The sequence below is a fragment of the Taeniopygia guttata genome, chromosome 1A, assembly GCF_048771995.1.
Source record: "Taeniopygia guttata chromosome 1A, bTaeGut7.mat, whole genome shotgun sequence".
NCBI classification, from domain to species: domain Eukaryota; kingdom Metazoa; phylum Chordata; class Aves; order Passeriformes; family Estrildidae; genus Taeniopygia; species Taeniopygia guttata.
The window spans coordinates 22978812-22996889 of NC_133025.1; the positions used below are offsets into that span (position 1 = coordinate 22978812).

An 18078-nucleotide genomic window follows, 5' to 3' on the forward strand; every position below is an offset into this window, starting at 1 on the left:
CCGATATTTCACAAATCAAACTGCTGTTTCCACACAGTAAGAGCTAATTCTAACTCTGTCATAAACCTCAGCTGTACAAAACTGCTTCCTGAGATGGAAAGCAAGAAGCAGATTATAATTTTTACATACAAACCTATTTTCTCTTTGCTGAGGGGAGAAAAAATCTGTGCTTGTCCTACGCTTGGCTCAGGGAGATTGCTCAAAATGGCATTCCAGAACCTGTGCTGCTGTTCAAATTCAGTGTGACCAATTTGTCTCTGCTCTTCATTTCTTTAACCATTTGCATATATAAGAAGTTGTGGCTTAAGAAGGGCTAGTTTTCCTCCATTCAACTGCTACTGTTATAAACAGCAGGAGCTGGGGAGGAAAGATCTATGCAATCTCTTTCACACTTTATTAGGTGACAAGGGTGGGCACGAATTATGTGTGAGCTAGCTCAGGTACAAGAACAGAGAAATTTATTAGTGCAATTACAATTTCTGTCCTCAGTCTGTAATGTTAACAATGAAATACCAGTATTGACAACAGATCAAGCTGTTCAAGAAAACATGTGAGTGCCAGATACAGAAAAAAAACACCCCAAACAATGCACAAAGAATCTTTCTTCTCTAATCATAAACATTTTGAAACAAATTGACAACCAGACTGCAGAATCAGTTTTGTGAAATACGCAGCCAGTTCAAGTCTTTAATAAGGGGACAAACTACAGCTGGTTGTATTCAAATAGCTATGGTTCAAAATGTGTCAGCATTTTTGTTGCAATCTCTATTGTGGACTGATAGCCTAGCTGTACACGTTGGGAACTTCTGCTGGTTTAGATTTCTTATGCACTTTCACCAATAAAATATTTAACCTTGTAAAATGTAGAGTTTTAGAAACTAACTATAATACAATCAGTGTGGTTTGAGTATTTTCAGGCATATTGTACTTTGAGCACAAGATAAGAGGTGAAATGTTGATTTCAGACAATGGTAACTTGATAATAAATGAAATTTTGGATATCTGTCAGTGCATTTTTACTTAAAGCATATGTGATTTCAATTTAAGCACATTTTAAGATCCACTGTAGTAGGACCAAAAGGTTGCACTGAGACAGTCTTTATGCAGGTGTACAGATATCCAAAGCAGAATCATGGGCATCTTTTTAGACTTCTGATTTTTGAGGAAGAACATATAGAAATGAATGACTGAGCAAGGTACCAGTTTTCCAGATGGAAAGCAGCAGACAGTTAAGAAAGCTGCTTATCTCCCTCACTTCAGTAGCCCTGGCTGGCACTGGGTACGCCTTCTCTATTATGAGGCACAACAGTAGTTGTGGAACTGTTCTCCTGCAGAGGTTGTAGAGAATCCTATGATCATCTGCAAGACTTGTCTAATGTATCAGAAATGTATGTATCAGAAAATTTATCATGTATTCTAAAATACACACTTTTGTATACAGTTAATATCTTTTTAGTCTGAAATCTACATTCACTAAATGTGTGTGATAATTTGAATATTTTTAAAGGTATTTTAGACCCTGAGATTGGCTCAGTTGATCAGAGCATGGTGATAATAACACCAAGCTTGTGGGTTCAATCCCCCATGATCCCTTTATTCATAATTTGATTTTATTTTAAGATTCTTGTGGGTCTCTTCCAATTCAGAATATTCTGTGCATCTGTAGTTTTATACAAAATTTCTCAGTAGTAACATTCCACACAGTATTGTGCCAGAATTGTGGTGAGAATAACAATTTACATTTGTATAGTTTCGTTCATCCTATGGGATGTCTGAGTTGTTTACAAGTATTAATACTATTTGGTTTAATGGCTGTTTATTTTTGCTTATAAAGAACCTAATCCCATGTTTACATTACCTTGCATTAATTCTGTGCTTTGAGACATTTTTTGTGTGCCTTGCTATTTCTAAAAATTAACCCGTATTCTTTGATTTAGTTTTGTTGCTGTTTGCCATAAGTAATTATCATAAAAATAGTTAAAACCAAATACTTCCAATCATACAATATCTCTTGGTTTATAATTTATTTCCATGCTAGCAGCAGCAGCAGTGGCAGCAGCAGTTCTTGTGGCATGCCAGGAAGACCAGGAGGCTTTCAAGGTCTCTGGAGGCTGGGTGTCTGCATGGCCAATTCAAACCACAGGAAGCTCCATGGAACTGGCTCTTGGGGACTGCAAATGACCAGGAGTTGTAAATGCAGGCAAACCCGATGGGAAGAGATGATGATGTCTGACTCAGTTCAGAAGGCTGAATGATTTATTTATTATAATTATGCTAAAATACATTAATATACTATATAAAGGAAAATACTAAAACTACAAAACCTACTTGTTCTGTAATCTCTAACGAACACAACTCGTGACCCTCTCTGAGAGTCCAGACACAGGTGGATCTGATCAGCCATCAGGCTCAAACAATCCTCACCACAATCCAATCAAGCACTCACTCCAGGTAAACAATTCTCCAAACACATTCCACATGAGAAAAACAAGGAGCAGAAATATAAATTGTTTTCTTTTTCTTTCTCTCTGTGCACCTTTATGAAAAATGCTTAGAGGGAGAGAAATGTGCTTGTCACAACAAGGAGTCATATGATGAGTGTGTACAAAAACAGAGAAGTGCCTGGGAGGAGTGGCATGGAGTTTGGCTGCACAGTTGATGCAAGGAGGAGAGTGCACTCTGACACCTACCAGGCTGTGCCCCACTCTGCTCCTCCATAGCTGTAGGCTGCAGCCCTGACAGTCATCCCAGCCAGCTACTGCCTGCACAAGCTGCCTCCACCCAGCTGCTTGAGGATTCCAGGGAAGTAGAAGGGCTGATTAGGCAGTGCTTTGACATCTTCAGAAGTATAGAGGTAGAGACAAAGCAAGGGCCTGGAGCCATCTGCTGGGACAGCTGGGAGCAATTGGAGGTGACCACCAAGACAAAGCTCCCTGTCAGGGAAGCTGCTGCCCCCCTGGAGCACTGCACGTTTCTCCATGGTCTGAGGGAGAGGGGAGTGCCAGCTCCAGCTGCGCAAAGCCCTCAAGGGGGAGTCAGGCTGAAGCTGGAAGAGACCATACCTCTTGCACGTACTAAATGATTAAAAAAGAAGCAGAGAGTGTAGCAGTGGGTGACTCTCTGCTGAGTTACCCATCTGACGGGCTTATCGGTCAACAGGAGTTTACTGCTTGGCCAGGAGCTGAAATCTGGGGTGTCACAGAGAGACTGCCACAACAAGTTAAAAGCACAGACTACTATCACCTAATTCTTTTCCATGTGGACACCAATGGCACAGTGAAACATAACCCAGGCAAGTTCAATGAGGACTTCAGAGCCCTGGTGGCACAAGTGAAGAGGATGGGGTCCAAATGGTCTCATCTTGCCAGTCAGAGACAGAGGTGTGAGCAGAAGTTGACATGTCATGCAGGTTAATACCTGGCTTCGTGGCTGATGGCATCACCAGGGCATTGGCTTCTATGATCATGGGACATTTTTTGATGAGTACAAATTACTAAGGAGAGATGGGATATCCCTATCTAGAAGAGCAGGTGAATCTTCACTGGAAAATTCACTGACAGTGAATTGTATACACTAATGAATTGGGGAGTGGGTTGCAAAGTCACAACACTTGTGTACTCACAAACAACAGCGTGGAAGAACACACCTACCACAACAGTGACACACAGCTCCAGACCCTCCAAATAGGTTCCATGAAAAAGACGAGAGTCAACAGTTCAACCAATTGCATCTCTATACCAATGCACACAATATGGGTAACAAAAAAAAAGGAGCTAGAAGCCACAATGCAGCTGGAAATCTTTGATCTGATCACTATGAAACTTGGTTGGATGAATCACATGACTTGAACGCTGTAATTGATGACTATAAACTGTTCTTGAGGCACAGAGGTAGAGGGACTTGCTCTGTCTAAACAGATGGATTGATTGCACAGATCTTTCTTTGAAAAGCAGTAGTTCACAGGTCAGGAGTTTATCAGTAATAATTAGAGATCAAGACAACAAAGGAAACCTTGTGACTGGTATTTAGCAAAGAGTACCTGATCAAGGGGAGGATGTCAATGTTTTTACTTCAACTACAGGAAGCATCATGCCTGCAGGCCCTGTTCCTGATAGAGTATTTCAACCACCCTGACATTTGCAGAAAAAGCAGCACAGCACTTTGCAAGCAGTCCAGGTAATATTAGGAATGCATGGAGGACAACTTTCTAATCCAGGTGATAGTAAGCCCAGCTAGAGGAAATGCATTCGATTTGTTGCTGACCAATACAGATGAACTTACTGGAAAGGCCAAGATTGCTGGTATCCTGAGCTACAGTGGTCATGCTCTGATGAAACTCATGATCTCAAGGGATATAGATTGGTAATATCTAAAACGAATAGTAAAGACCCTGAAATTTTTAAAAGTGAAATTTCAGTCTTCTAAAGGATCTGGTGGATGAGAACCCTGGGAAACTACCTCCAGAGATAAATACATTTTTATTAGAACACAAGAAGTTTCAATTCTTAGGTACAAAAAGTCAGGCAAAGAAGGAAAGAGATGAGCATAGCTGAGTAAGCACCTTCTTACTCAGAGAGGGAAATTTATAGGCAGTGGAAACAGGGACACGCATTCCAGGAAGAATGTAGAGATAGTGCCCAAGAGTGTAGGAATGGAATTCAGGCAAGAAAAGGTGGAGCTGGAGATAAATTTGTTAAGTTATATGAAGAAAAATAACTTCCAGCAGTATGTTAGTCAGAAAAGAAAGACAAAATAAATAGTACAGCCCCCACTCGCCAATAAATGAGGCAGAGGATCTAATGGCAATGGACATGGGGAAGGCTGAGGTACTCTAAAACATTCTGCCTCAGTTTTAACCAGAAACCATTCTTCCCAAATCTCTTGAGTACCTGGATCTCAAGGCACAGGGTTCCTGGAACCCAGGGTACCTGACAGTACACAAATCCAGAGGACCTTGTTAGATGCATTCTAGGATCATGAAGGACTTGACCAATGAAGCCTTAAAGCCAGTCTCCACCATACTTGAAAGGTAATCATGATCAGGTGAAGCAACCTGTGGCTGGAAAAAGGGGAAATATCATGCTGATATTTAAAAATAATAAAAAAGAAGGACCCTGGAACTACTGATCAATCAGCCTCACCTCTGTACCCAGTAAGATCGCAGCAGAGCTCCTCCTGGAAGCTGTGTCAAGGCATATAAATGACAAGAAGTGAATAGAGATGGCCAGTATGTCTCCACCCATGACAATTGGTGCTTGACTAATCTAGTGGCCTTCTGCAATGGAGAAACTATGTTGATGAATAAGGTAGGAGCAGTTATTGTCATATATCTTAATTTCTGTAAGGCTTTTCACATGGTTCCACATAACATTTTTGTTGCAAAATTATAGAGATATGGGGTTAGTGGACATATTATTCAATTCATAGGAAATTGGTTGGACATCTTAATCAAAAGTCTTGCAGTCAACAACTCAATGTCCAAATGGAGATCGGTACTGAAGTGGTGTCCTTCAGAGGACTGTACCAGGACTTGTACTGTTCAATACCTTTATTAAGGAACAAGGTAAAATGATTTAAAATTCAGAAAGTGTAGGTTTAGATTGGATACATGGAAGAAATTATTTGTTATGAGGGGGGTGAGACACTGGAACAGGTTGCCCAGACAAGTTGCGAATGGCCCATGACCTCACCTAGTGAAAGATGTCCCACCTCACACCAGGGGATTTGGAAGTAGGTTATCTCCTTAGATTGCTTTCCACCCAGCCAATTCTATTATTAAGAGTTTTTATGGTTCTGTGTTACAAGAACCTAAGATTCCTATTGATAGGAAACACCAGTATACACTATGCTTCAATAAATTATTAGCAAGAAGTTCTTGGGCCTTAAACAGGAACTTTAAATTTTTGCTGAATCTCAGCATAACTGTGATTCTATGATATTGTGTTTTAAGGTTGGTACTACTGCTGTTGAAACAGCAGACTTTTACAACTGACTCTCATGGGGAAAAAAATTGCATATATAATTGCATGCAAAATTTAAGTAAAAGAGGATCTGGAACAGCACATTATCAGTGACACTGATTTCCACCAGCACCCTTAATACTGAAGACTACTTTGTGTTCCACTGAGTCCAGTTTTGCTTGTCTTAAATGTTATGAGAACTCCTGAGAGGTTAATATTTGACTAATTTAGATGACTGGTCTTTAGCTGCTGCATGAGACTTTTGGTCTTGTCTTTCTTCTACCACCATGGAATAGTTCAAATATGTCAGACATACAAAGAATATACCATTTTATTCTGTAATGAAGTTATGTCACTTACAATGCTCTGCTGAGATTACTTAAATTGGAGAGATGTGGTCTACCATTTATTGGTATTATCTACACAGTTTACAAGGAAAATGCCCATGCTGTGGTAAAGAAGCAGGCAAGGAAGTTCCCTACAAATTATGACCCTATAGTGGTCACTCACAAGAGTAGTACTATGTATACTCTGTCCTTTGGGAGTCTCAGTTTCCACTGGAGGAAGATAATCTTGTACATACCCACACTATTCTACTCCTGCACATCTGAACTGTAAAGATTTTACAGTTTCCACAGGAGGAAGATAATCTTGTACATACCTACACTATCCTACTCCTGCACATCTGAACTGTAATGATTTTACCTTTGCTAGTCTCACTCAGATCTTTAGGTATTCATCAAGGACTCACATATCTCCCAACACTAAAAGCTGTTGTCCTCCTTTCCTAACATTCACAAGTGTTGCAGTCTGACAAAAGTGAATGTTATACAAACCCATGGCACCCCTTTGGACTACCAATATAGTCCTTAGCTGTTGGGCTGTTCCTTCCATAGCTTATGTAATGATGGATGATTGACAAGGCCACCTATAACTAAAATAATTATATATAGTCTATTCATTGGCAAAATGTTACAACTTACATGTTACAACTTTCAAATATATTCAATATTTTAATAATGTTCTGCACAAATTATACTAAACTCTAGTATGACTTTCACTAACTTTCCTGCTGACAATTCCTTATAATGAATGTCACAAGCTGCTCAAACAAATTCTTTAAAGAAATCATCTTTGACATGACCAATTTGTTACCTTAAGATGTGATGTAGCACTTTATTCTGCTGGCTGGATTCTTCATTTTCTTCTCACTGAAATAATCCATCCTTCAGAAACACATCATTATAGTCTATGCATGTACCTTAATGTGGAAAAGAAACACATCTGGAAACAACTCATCTGTTAGATACTTCCTTTTCAGCTGGTCCAGAGCATTTGTTGTATAATATTCTTTCATGAGGTTATCTTTCAGAAATGTCAGATACTTTAAAAGACTAAAGCATTTCAATTTATTTTTTTTTTTTTACAAACAGTCATGGATACCACAAAACCAGAACAGTAGAGTTGCTTTTTAATTAAAAGTAGGTTGAAGATCAATAACAGAAAGCAAAGATATCTGAGCACAAAACCATAGTTTTGCTACTAAACTGAAGCCTAGTACAGTAATTACATTTTACTATGTGTCCTGATAACAAAGTGGGATATTAGTTCTGCTTAGCCAAGGTGTCTGATTAATTGGTATGAATTGGATAATGTCTTGATTTTCCATGTATTTAATAGCTGCCATTACAGGAAAGATTGGCTTGTTGTCAGCTAACAGCATTAGCTTTCCCTGAATTGTGGTTAAAGGTCATAAAACAGCACTTAGTTTGATTTATTTTATTAATCAAAGCCATACATGTTTTATGAAGGTCTCACAATCTTGCATTTGATATCTGCAGTCTGATATGAATCCATCTCGTCAGCCTTTAAAACTTTCAGCACCTTGAGGAAGTGTTCTTGGATATTGCTGGCATTCTCCTCAGAGAACACACTTTAAGGTATCCTTGAAATTTTGCAAGTAGAAGCAAAGCTTACTTAATTTCTAATAAAAGAAAGAATTGTAAGCAATCTGTATGACTTTGCAGAGACATGGTATTGACAGAATGTCGGAAAATTTGGACCTAAAGGTCCACTATTATATATCAACCAACCAACAACATCACTGCTTAAATCTCCATTGACCTATGCAGAACATTTTGTACCATTAATGGGTTCAATTAAGTCCATTTTATTAAGATAAAAGGCATTTTTACTGAATTGTAAAGAGCATAAAGTTTGCCCTGTACTTTTGTCCTGTACTTTTCCCTAAAGTCACACTAACATATCTCAAAAAAAAAAAATGCAAGTAATTAAAAAAAACTTCTGTTCCTTGACTTAAACACAAAAATAGTTGAGCAATAAGCCTACGGTTAGATAATACTGCTGAGTCACAAAGCTTTTTTTTAAAGAATGGAACAATAGCTGAAGTTCTGAATTCAATAGACAGCTGTTCTTAGAAAAAGAGAAATTTACATGACATAAGAGGAATTTAAAACAAAACCCCCAAAACTTACAGAAAGGAAGAAATAATTACCTCTAGCCTGTTATTGAGAGGAAATCTTCAATACGGGAATTAATAATTTTTAACATTCTTTTGCCCTTCGCAATAATGATATCTGTAGTTTTTCTTCAGTCTGAAATGCAAAATACTAATTCAAACAAGATCCTAAATGGAATATGGGTAAGCAAGAACGGTAATTCTGATTTTGCAATTTCATTTCTTAAACAAGAACACTGTGTATTTATGGAGTTCTCAGATTTAAAGTGAAGTTATGCATGGATTGGTTTCCTTTAGAGACAAATCTGTGGAACTGGAGCTTGCAGTAAGTTAAAAAATAGGAATTCCCAGCTGCAGCATCCAAGAGAATAATGAGTGTATCTACTAAAATATTTAATTTCTAATATCAAGGTAATAATACATTTCAAAATATTGAATGTTTATTACCTAATGCATAGCACTGAGAGAAAATAGTAGTTACAGAACTGTTCATTGTCTAGAAATATTAACTACGTTTCAATTCTTGATCAGAAAACAGCCAGGAACCATTTCAACAATTATGTTATATTTTAACCCTTGTTTAGAAAAACAGGCAGTAGCATACATTTAACTAACATTTTAACATTTTATGATTTTTCTAACAAAGATGTGATGTTCCTGAAGCTGAACAGGTTTTTTGTGAAGGGCAAAAATGGAATATTTTGCAAATTACAGTGCAAATATCATCAGTACTCAAAGTATTATATTCAGTGCTAATAAGAATAGTGTAAGTACAATTTCCAAGCCACCTGCTCAGAAAATGGTTTGCTACGCAATGTCAGTTATGTCACTTTTAGTTTCAGTAGTTAGTCAGACAAAAGGCAAAGAAGAAAAGCAATTTCCTTTACAAACTTTGAATTTGTAAGGGGTTTTGTTTCTAGAAGGTAAGTAGAGCTGACAGAAGGAATCAAGTATCTGAGTTCTAAGAAATTGGTTGCCTAAATAATTTCATTATATTTTTGAGCAATACATTCCTCTGTAAGACTGTAATTTCTCTAGGCAGAGGAAGCTTATTGATCCTTTTGAATGTGTTCAGTCTTATCTAACTATTCACTTGTTTGACCCACATCAATGTAAGCAGCCTATAAAAATTTTGACACTTTCTCAAGTTTTACATTCAAATTTATCATAAATTATATCATAATGGAGAAATGAATACAGAGGTGTGAGGAACAGATTATGTGAAAAGATGAAAAGTTCCACTTTAAATTACTCATTGCTGTAGAATGCTGCAGTGCCAGGACAATGACTAGGATGGATGGGAGTAAATAAAATCAGGAAAAAAGCAAACTCAAGGATATCCACACAAAATGTACTGGGTTTGACTGGGATGCAGTTAGTATTCTTCACATCTATCCATATGGTGCTGTTTAGACTGGTGACCAAAATGCACCAAGTTTTTCCCTATTGCTGAACAGTCCTTGCCTGTGTCCAGGCTGTCTGCTCCTCCCTCCACTCCTCAGCAACAGGGCTTGGAGTGAGCAAGAACCTGGGAGTAGACACACTGGGGCAGCTGACCAAAACTGACCAGAGATACCCCATGCCATGTAACATCATGTTCAGAAATCAAATGTGTGTCTGTTCATTTCAAAAGAGAACTGCTGCCTGGGGACTGGATGGACATTGGCCTGGGGGAATTCTTCCTCACTTACTAAAGTATCCTTTTCTTGACCCATAAGTTTTCTTGCTTTTTGCTCTCTTAATACTCTCCTCCATTTGAAAGGCGAGTGGAGGGTTGTGGTGTACAAGTGACTTGGTGGGGATTTAGCTTAGCCACCTGGAGTTAACCCACAACACCAAGGTAAGAGTAATTGCAAAGCAAGGATAGGCAACCATCAATGTAATTTTTTCTTCTCTATCTTTTAGAAAGGATGGAAGTCAATGAAAGACAACCACACCTGAGTCCCAGAACTATCACTCAGCAACTATCTGTGCTATTAGATCTAACCCTTTAATCTAAAAACTGAAGGACTTGTCTGCCAATATAGGGCAACATTATAGATTACATCTTAAAAATGTGGACGTAATGGAGATTGGATTCCTGGGAATTTTATTGTGTTTAATTCCATTGACAGATAATACTAAAGCCACGGTTTCAATGACCAAATCTATATCACTAAAAAAGAAAAAGGAACATGCTTCAGCTTTGGAATATTGGTTATTTATACTACTTAAATTATTACTGTGTTGGTTTTACTTTTGCTGCTTGCAAAGGTTTTATCACCCAAAACAAGTTCCTTCTCCTTCCTCAGGTTCTAGCTTTGCTGTATCATTTATTAAACTACCTGCCAACTTGTATAAGATAGACCCATTACAGAGATCCTAGATCACACATCTCAGTATCACTGCCCCATTTTTCTCAGGTTCCAAGTTGGTCATGAATGATATGTCTGGTTCTGTTTTTATTAATGCAGGTGGTTAAAAATTTCACTGCTCATATTGCTTACTGATTGATTCAATTGTGTTAGTGATTTGTAAAAGAGAATAGTATTATTACACATTAAATGCCAGTTTCCAGTAACAGAGTAAAAGTGGTTTCTCACAAGAAAATAAAGAATTGAGTACTTTGAATACTAATATAATATTATGATGATAATTTCAAGTAGTTGTTTACCTAAGGTTTTGTTCCAGTTGATATCCTGTTGACAATTCTTTTTCTAGAAAGTGCGGAGTTTTTTGTAATAGTAAGTGCTTCTATTTATGTATAGAAGTATTTAGCACAACCAGCAGGAAATTGCTAGTAAAGGGAAGAATTGGCCTATTAGACCTAAATCAAACTCAGATTTGATAGATGTGAACTCTATGTGAAAGCCTCATGACTGTGCTCACAATGAAGAGAAAGCAGGAAACAGTGATTTCTCAGATGCCCTAATATCCAAATGGTTTAGGAGTGTCTGAAATATGGGTGACCCTTGCAAAAATCTTTATTTTACTGAATTTGAGAAGGAAGTAGCTCTCTGTAGTCCTACAAGTGTCCTATGCAACTGCATCATGTCTCATTCTCTTGTGCTGAACCTGGTCCACCATGTACAATAACTTAATATTGATTTGGAGTATAGATTTTTATCATTTCACATGGTTGCATAATCACAATAGAGTTGCAGTATTTGCCTGCCCTGCTGAATATTTAGGTTATGTAATATGGAGTAACATCACCTGGAAAGACTTAGAACAAACTGTTCCAGAAACGCTTAATAAGTGATGGTTAGAGCATACTTGCTATGAAAGACTGCATTCCAAAGTCCTCCTTTAAATTAGATAGAATCAGATACACATGAAAATTACTCTAGAATAGACATGAAAACAAGACTCTCACAATTTCAGTGGAATGCAGTAACCAGGGGGTAACTTGAGTAACCAGATGGGGTGTGAATGACATATCCTTAGAAAGAATAATAGGTTTGTCAAATGTGGAAATCTGGAAGTACCCGAGTTACCTAAATGACGTACTGTCTTTGGGACTCTGTTTGTAAAGTAGATGGAGAACAGCATAATGGCAAGCACACAGAACATTTTATTAGTGGAAAGTCAAATTTATTACAATAAAATGCAAAAATTATTATATGTATATGGGTTGGAAGTATACAAAAGTGATGAGGTGATTAGGAAAATTATCTAGGAACATTCAAGTTCAAATCCTCAATCTAAACCTGAAAGAAGCATTACTTAAACTTCTGCCTCCTATATCCAAAGTGAATAGTACAAATATATTTACCAGCCTTGCTGAATTTGCTTATGTTCTTTTATTTCCTTATGAATGTTTGATACATGTTATTTCTAACACATTGTGTGCATATGTTTATGCTTTTCTTCATCCAGTGCTGTGTCTGCAAAATCATTACTCTCTCTCTAATACTGATGTAATATTTAAAATACCAGATATAATTAGTAACTCATCTTCTTCTTGGAGTCAAAACTAGAGTAGAATTTAATGTTTCAATTATATTTCAAATTGGTGAAACCCGAGGAAAGCAGGTTTATGAACTGTGCTACTTGCATTCTTTGGTTCTACTACAAGATGTCAGCTTACGCTTCGATTCACAAACAAGCAAAATGGAAATTGTAACATGGCCCTTTCTGCTTTCTTCCAATGTGGTCTGAATATCAATAAAGTCACACAAGGTGAAATAGTAGTCTTGAAAACCCTCAGAAGCAGAAGTGTTAGGTTTGTGGTATTACAGATAACTCTCCCTATTCATTTGCTTGCAATCTTTTGTCAATTGAATTTCTTTACTCCAAAACCAAAGAAAATAAAATAATAAGGAAATAAAAAGACAAAACAAAATAAATCTATTGTCTTACAATTTTTTAGAAGTTTGGAAAATTTATAAAACTTTATTCTCTTTCATTTCCACAGTAAAATATTTTGAAGAGATTCAGAAATCAATTTGCACATTTTTCTTTTGAGAAAGTTATTCTTTGATTAAGGATATGTGGTAGTCTGTAATTTTAGTTTGTTCTTCTGTAGTATGTTTTAATATTTGTTGTTATAAGTTTGTAATGGTTCATTCTCTGTACCCCATTTGGCTTCCCTAATGGTTCACTCCTGAGTAGTTTAGCACAGTTTTCCCCACCAAAATATATGTCAATCTACATGTCAATCCACCTGTATACCTGCCTTGTTCCCTTGTCTTACCCCTGTCTGTCAAAGCACACTCCTTTGGTTCTGGAGTGTTCCCTATCTTTCATCCCTTCCTCGAGGCGGAGTTGGATTGCGGGGTTTGCTCCCTTCCCATGTTGGATTCTCTTGGGGAGCCCTTACCCTGCACCCCTCCCCTAATTCCCCCCTATTGGTCACAGGTTGTGTCTGCCCCGTGTTCTCCCTACCCTATAAAAGTAGCCCTTTCAGGTTCAGATTTGCCACTTGCTCCGCCCCGCTTTGGGAATTCCCCCTTTCAGGAATTAAATCCTTGGCGATTCAGGCAAGTGTCCTTCCCTCATTCCTGTGCCTTGGTTTCCCCGTGCTCTGTGCCCTGCTGCGCTCCCCATGCCACAGCGATCACCGCCCCCCGCACCAGGCTGGGCACAGACTCAGGGCGGCAGCTCGCGCGTCTGCTCTGCGGCCACCGTGGGACAACTAGACAGTGAACGTCCATCCTGTGGCTGCTGAGAGCCAGGCACAAGGATACTCTTCTGGTTTTCTCCTGGGTCTTCAGCGGCAATTCTGTAACTCAGGGAGGGTAACAGTACTGCAGGAGGACATACTGAAAATTTGCATTTGCTGCCTAAAGATTTATGAATGCAGGAGATTGACTCATCATTAGAAGCAGGTTAGGAGATTCAGCTTTGAAACACATTAAAAAATATCATTAGAGAGAGGGAAAAGAATAGCATAAAATATTTTTTCTATGTGCATTTTGTGAAAAGGCTTATAAGTTATTTTCATTTTTACTGTAAGGGGGAACCTGCAGGAGGGCAGATAGCTCAGGTCAATTCAACATCCTGCTCAAAAGAGGGCAGCCCAGGGTCTTGACAAGTTGTATTTTGGAAATCACTTAGAGAGAGATTCTTCCACCTCTTTGTGCAGCCTTTTACAGTGCCTGACCTCTTTCACAGCCCAAGTAGAATTTTTCGTATTCATGATTTTGGCTACTAGCCTTTGATCTTTTGTTGTACCCATCCAAGAAAAAAATTGAGTTCTGACTTTACTTGTAACTCCCTTTTAAGTAATGAAAGACTGATATTATATTCCTCCCTATCCTTGTTTTCTCTATGCTAAGCTGTTTCAACAGCCTTTCCTGATACGTCATGTGCTTCAGCCTTTCCAATTGTCTTGGTGATTCTCCACTACATTTTGTTTGTTGATATATCTCTTTTACCAGGGGTCCAAAACCAGACACAGTACTCCAGATACACACATTGAATTAAAAATCACTGGATGATTGTGATTGCTTCAATCTGCTAACTACACCCTCAGTCTGCTAACTACACACTTGCTAATACAGCCCAACAGGCATTTGGTCTTCATTGTTGTAAACATGTCTTGTCCAGTTCTTAAAGACATACTATCCAGGCAGTCTGTTCCCAGCCTGGACTGATGATGGACTTTCTGCATGCTAAGTAGAAGATTTTGTACTTATTGACCATTAGGAGATGCTTATTAGTTCATTTTTTTCAGCTTGTTTATTCTTTCATCACCAAGAACAGCCTAACTCTCAAGCATATCAGCCATGGTTCCCAACTCGAAATAATACAAGAACCTGATAGAGTGAACTGTCATCGAGGTCACTATCAAAGTTGTTAAAGTATCATCCCTTTAAATCAATTCTACAGAAACATGCCTTGATCACTAGGTACACTTTGACTCATTGGCCATTATCCTTTGGGTCTGATTGTCCAGATTTTTCACCCTGATAATACTTCACCTAACTAATCTTTAGTTTGAGTATCAGGATGCCATGGAAGACCTTGATATAATGGAGATAATTATATAACATTGATATAATCAAGATAAATAGAATTCACTACACTCCCTTCAGCCACAGAACTGGTCATTCATTCAGAAAAGGAAAACACAATTTGCCCATAAGAAATTGATGGTGACTATACCCAGTAACCTTGGGTTGGATTGTTTGGGTGGGTTTTTTTTCCTTCATGTACCCTGAAAGAGCTTTAGGATATTGAGAGTGGATATTAGCTTTATAATTCTGCCAGGTACTAATGCTGACTCGTCTGTCTACCTAAGAAGAATTTTGAATGTGCTTACTTTCTGGGGCCTGGCCTCTAGGATAGGAGGTTAAGTCATTTTAATTTAGGTAATTAAGTTTTAGTGTCTTTGCATGTATGTCAGCTACCTATATTTCTTACCATAGCTAACAGAGGATCCAGATACCTAAAAGAATCTAGTGTCACTGGAGAAACCTTAGGAAACCTGAGGCAGACTCACTAAACTAGAAGATATGACCCATGACCTGCAGAACAATAATACTTTCTCACATAAGCTGAAGGTCAGGGAAGATATTGCAAACAATCTCAGATGGAAATAAATACACATGCTTAACAAACTGAATCATTCCACGGACAACTGTTACAAATCTGAATCACCTTCTTGGCTTCCACTAGGGGTATTAACTTAATCTCTATGGCTTGTGATAGAACCATAAGTTATGTTTGTAGCATAAATGAAAACACTATCTTCTGAATGAAACTTTACCCTCCATTGTCTCTACCCAGTTTCCACTTCCACAGCATTGATTAACAGGGTGCCCAAAGAGAAATTAATTGTAAAATATTAGGTTTCAATTAGGTTAAGAGCCTTGCTGCTTGTGTATTACAAAGATGTGTATAAAATAGAAGATTTCCCCTTGTTCAGGTTATGAGAACTCAAATAGATATGAATTGCACAGAGAGACCTTCTCAGATCTCTTTGTGCGAACAAATACTCCCAAACTGCTTGTATTTTTACTGAATGCACCTCCACTGCACAGAGTTTTTGCTAAGAACATTATAAAATCACTGAGGGTCAATTCACTGATAAATTGCATTATTTATCCAGAGCTCTACGAAAAAGGAAAAACAAAGTGTCCTGAAGTTTCCAATTTTTGAATATCATGAGTACTGTATCCTTTAGAGCATTTATAGGGGTTTTTTTTGTTGTTTAGTGGGTTTTTTCCCCCCTTTTCCTTATCTTTCTTTATTTTGTCAGAAGCCTATATGTTGGAATTTAAAAAATGTATGTAAGTATGCATGAGACCTGTATAATGTCCTTGAAAATGCAAATGTGAAAAGTTATATATGGGAGAACAAAAGTACAACAGTCATTTCTGCATCTGGTACAGTATACCAAAGTTTGCGAATTTCCTAAGTCACTCTAGGACAATGGTTAATGTTACAAAATTCTGCATCTCATCTGTACAAATGTATAGTAAAAAAAAATACTAATTGACTTAGTTCTGCCATAAATTTAATTGGGGCTATAACCATATGTCATAGTTTGACACAGGAAGAGAATTTTTTTTTTGGAAGGAAGAGGTCACAGTCAGGGGCAGGTTTGGATATTGACACTTGGGGTGACCAACTGAAGGTGGACACGCCTCTGAGAACACAGAGGGGTTAAAAGCGGAATTCCCAGGAGGACTCATCCTTCTTTGGTTCCGGTCATCGCAAGGTACGGACCTCCCCCCCCAGCCCGGGCTGGGTGGGGGAGGGGAGCCATGCGGCCTGCAGAGGTAGGCCAGGGGGTGAAGGAGCGGAACCGAGCTGGGCCAGCTCTTTCGGACGGAAGGGTGGAGAACATCTGAGATGTCTTTTTTCCCCCTCCCCTAAGCTACAGGGAAAAGAGATAAAGAGCCTGCAGGCACCTGGGAGTTTGCCGGCAGAGAAGAAAGAGGAGCGGGGGGAAGATGCCCAGCGTAGGAGACTGGAGATGAGTCCTGGGCTGAGATTTCAGCTGTCCGGGGAGTCCGGGAATTTTAACCCTTTCCTGTGAAATGAAGGCTTTATAAAATATTACTCCTCCTCAATTTGAAGGAACGAGAGACAGCCTGGGACCTCAGATGTTCAGAGAAGAAGGTTGGGGGGAGATGATGGAGTGGCTTTTGGCTGGACTCTGCTTGTTTACCATAGACTGAACCACTCCTTCTTTCAAGAGAGACTGCATTTTAGGGGGATGCACTGGTGAGCCAAGAGACCTTCTTCAGGAACTACCAGTTCAGGAATGGACAGAGAGAACTGAGGAGGGTGTGAGGATGCCCTCCATCTTCAGAGAAGAAGAGAAGGCAATCTCTGTCCTTGGACCCTCGGCCCCAGGGGAAAATGGGGGGGGGACTCTAGTCCCGAAATGCGATACTGGACTGTTGTTCCTGGTGGTCCTTGGCAGAGCATCCTTAAAGGGGCCCTATAAGCAGTCTCTGTCCATGCACGGTGGTGAGAGCACTGTGACATGGAGAGGAGAGTGTCACACTGGCCGGTATGTCTGGGCAGTGCCACGTGTGACATAGAAACACAAGAGGTGGCAGCTGTGTTTCCTGGGGGTCTGTGCTGCAAGGGGACTCCTCTCTTCCCCGATAGATTCAGTATTGATTATATTGAGGGGTGAAAACTGGATTAAGGATCTAAATGGGTCTCGCTGTAGTTTGTTAGAGTTGGGTGGTGGGAGGAAGAATGTTTTGGAAGGTTTTCATTTTAAAGTTTGTGTGGTTTTTTTTTTTCTTTTTCTTCCCCTTTATATTATTAGTAGTAGTGTAATAAAGTCTTTCCTTTGTTATTAAGTTTGGCCTGCTTTGCTCTGTTCTCGATCGCATTTCACAGCATTTAATTGGTAGGTTGCATTTTCATGGGGTGCTGTCATTGTGCCAGCGTCAAACCATGACACCATAACAAGTAAACTGTACTTATAATACACTTATAATATTCTTAGTAATCAACCTACTTTCTCACAACAGATGACTATTGTGATAACTTGTACAACAGATGCCTATGATGATAACTTGTACTACACTACTTAGATAATTTCTATCTCTGTCTTATAGCAACTAAGAATTTGCATTATGTTTTTATCAAATCAAAATAGGGACTAAAAAATTCACCACTGTATAGAAGTCACTGTTTACTTTGTGAAGTGTAATTTTGTTAGGAAAAAATAGTGATTTCTAGCCTAAA

At 38.7% G+C, this 18078-nt stretch overlaps 1 long non-coding RNA gene across 3 annotated transcripts in view; it reads left to right on the forward strand.

The window, feature by feature from the left end:
- LOC115490928 (uncharacterized) overlaps positions 1–17683 on the forward strand; it is a 162540-nt gene extending 144857 nt beyond the window's left edge. Inside the window, exons 3-4 of one of the 3 annotated variants that reach the window (XR_012052628.1) lie at positions 15976–16037; positions 16124–17683. This is a non-coding gene — a long non-coding RNA (uncharacterized lncRNA). The other 2 variants (XR_012052627.1, XR_012052625.1) reach the window with 2 other exon arrangements.
- The last annotated feature ends 395 nt before the right edge of the window (positions 17684–18078 follow it).